Genomic DNA, 3,162 nt, shown 5'->3' on the forward strand with positions numbered 1-3,162 from the left:
AAGGGAAGTGTAAAATAGTGCTTAGGCCTGAGTGACAGGTCAAATATCGTCAGAGAGAATTAAACCATTGAAGAATATCAATACCCGAACAGAATCTGTACAGAATGAAGGGTCTAGAAACAAACCTTGTGTGGATTTATAAGGCATTAATCAAAGAGAAATGGGTTATTGGAATGTGAAGTGATCCAAAGATCTGTAGGGATAAGGGGATATGTTTGGGGAAGAGGGTTAACTTTATCTGCAGACACTGTAGGGATGGTTTTAGAAGACTGTCATGAAAACAGAAAGCAGATCATAGTAAAAAGAGAGGATTGGATAAAACAACCAAACAGTAGAATTAGACAACCTATCCCAAGTGGTGAGCTTTGAAAGTTAGCTTGCAAAGACAGAAATATTTTTTTTTTATTTTGTAATATTATTTTGAGGATTAAGTGAAATAATAACATAAAGTTCTTAGCACAGTGCCTGGCATATGGTCATCAATAAATGATAGGTGATGAAAATGATGATGATGATGATGATGATGATGATAAGATTATAACCTTTTAAGAAATAGACATATAGGTATATGTTCTAGGTCCAGGGAGAAAGAGCTGGAAAAGATGCTGTCTGGGAAAGAATATAGGACTAAGAGGCAGACCTCCTTCGTGGAATAAGAGACTCACAACTAAAATAGGAATGGAGGTCAATATTTCTGGAGATATAGGCATAATCCTCTTCTAGAATTGCAAGGAAAAAGAGGAAAGAGGTGGGGTAAGGAATCCATTGAAACGGTGGTAAGAGCAGCTTGAGGAGACAATGCCTGAGATTAACCTGTCCAAGGGAGCCTGGAGTGAAATCGGATGAGGGTTCAGTGAAGAAGGAATAGTGCTGGTGCACTCTGAACACCCTGGAGGTGTTCTGTAGGTAATGGTACGAGGCGAGTACTTAAAATTCTGCACTTGGATGGTACAATATCCGCAAATCAATAAACGTGATACATCACATAAACAAATTGAAAGAAAAAAACCACATGGTCATATCAATTGATGCAGAAAAAGCATTTGACAAAATTCAACACCCATTTTTGATAAAAACTCTCAGCAAGGTGGGAGTAGAAGGATCATACCTCAACATAATAAAAGCCATATATGACAGGCCCACAGCCAACATCATACTCAATGGACAAAAACTAACACCATTTCCCCTAAGAACAGGAACAAGACAGGGATGCCCCCTCTCACCACTCCTGTTCAACATAGTACTGGAAGTGTTAGCCATTGCAATTCGGCAAGAAGAAGAAATAAAAGGCATCCAAATTGGAAAAGAGGAAGTAAAACTGTCCTTATTTGCAGACGACATGATATTATACATACAAAACCCTAGAGATTCCATCAAAAAGCTACTAGACTTAATACATGAATTTGGCAATGTAGCAGGATACAAAATTAACCCCAAGAAATCTGAGGCATTTCTATACACCAATAGTGAACTTTCAGAAAGAGAGATTATAAAAACAATCCCGTTTACCATTGCACCAAAAAAATTAAGCTACCTAGGAATAAACTTAACTAAAGAGGTAAAAGACCTCTACTCAGAAAACTACAGGACGTTGAAAAAAGATATAGAGGAAGACATAAACAGATGGAAGAACATACCGTGTTCATGGATTGGTAGAATCAACATCATTAAAATGTCCATACTACCCAAAGCAATCTATAAATTCAACGCACTTCCCATTAAAATACCAACGGCATACTTCAGAGATCTAGAACGAACTCTCCAAAAATTCATCTGGAATAAAAAAAGACCCCGAATAGCTGCAGCAATCCTGAAAAAGAACAAAGTAGGTGGGATCTCAATACCAGATATCAAGTTGTATTACAAAGCCACTGTTCTCAAAACTGCCTGGTACTGGCACAAGAATAGGCATATAGATCAATGGAATAGAATAGAGACCCCAGAAATCGGCCTGAACCAATATGCTCAATTAATATTTGACAAAGGAGGCAAGAACATACAATGGAGCCAAGATAGTCTCTTCAATAAATGGTGCTGGGAAAATTGGACAGATATATGCAAGAAAATGAAACTAGACCACCAACTTACACCATACACAAAAATAAACTCAAAATGGATAAAGGACTTAAATGTACGACAGGATACCATAAAAATTCTAGAAGAATCCAAAGGCCACAAAATCTCAGACATATGCCGAAACAATTTCTTCACTGATACAGCTCCTAGGGCACTTGAAACTAAAGAAAAAATGAACAAATGGGACTACATCAAAATAAAAAGCTTCTGCACAGCAAAAGAAACCATCAACAAAACAACGAGAAAACCCACTGTGTGGGAAAACATATTTGCCAATGACATATCTGATAAGGGCCTAATCTCCAAAATTTATAGGGAACTCATACAACTTAACAAAAGGAAGATAAACAATCCAATCAAAAAATGGGCAAAGGACCTAAATAGACACCTTTCAAAAGAGGACATTCAGAAAGCCAAGAGACATATGAAAACATGCTCAAAGTCACTAATCATCCGAGAGATGCAAATCAAAACAGCAATGAGGTACCATCTCACACCTGTCAGACTGGCTATCATCAACAAATCAACAAACGACAAGTGCTGGAGAGGATGTGGAGAAAAAGGAACACTTGTGCACTGCTGGTGGGAATGCAGACTGGTGCAGCCACTATGGAAGACAGTATGGAGTTTCCTTAAAAAACTGAAAATGGAACTCCCATTTGACCCTGTGATCTCACTTCTAGGAATATATCCCAAGAAACCAGAAACACCAATCAGAAAGGATATATGCACCCCTATGTTCATAGCAGCACAATTCACCATAGCTAAGATCTGGAAACAGCCTAAGTGCCCATCAGTAGATGAATGGATTAGAAAACTGTGGTACATCTACACGATGGAATACTATGCTGCTGTAAAAAGGAAGGAACTCTTACCATTTGCAACGGCATGGATGGAACTGGAGAGCATTATGCTAAGTGAAATAAGCCAGTCAATAAAGGAAAAATACCACATGATCTCACTCATTCATGGACAATAGAGACCATTATAAACTTTTGAACAATAATAGATACAGAGGCAGAGCTGCCTCAAACAGATTGTCAAACTGCAGCGGGAAGGCCGGGGAGGGTTGGGGGGCAGGAGGTA

The sequence above is a fragment of the Myotis daubentonii genome, chromosome 1 (genome assembly GCF_963259705.1).
Source record: "Myotis daubentonii chromosome 1, mMyoDau2.1, whole genome shotgun sequence".
Lineage (NCBI taxonomy): Eukaryota > Metazoa > Chordata > Mammalia > Chiroptera > Vespertilionidae > Myotis > Myotis daubentonii.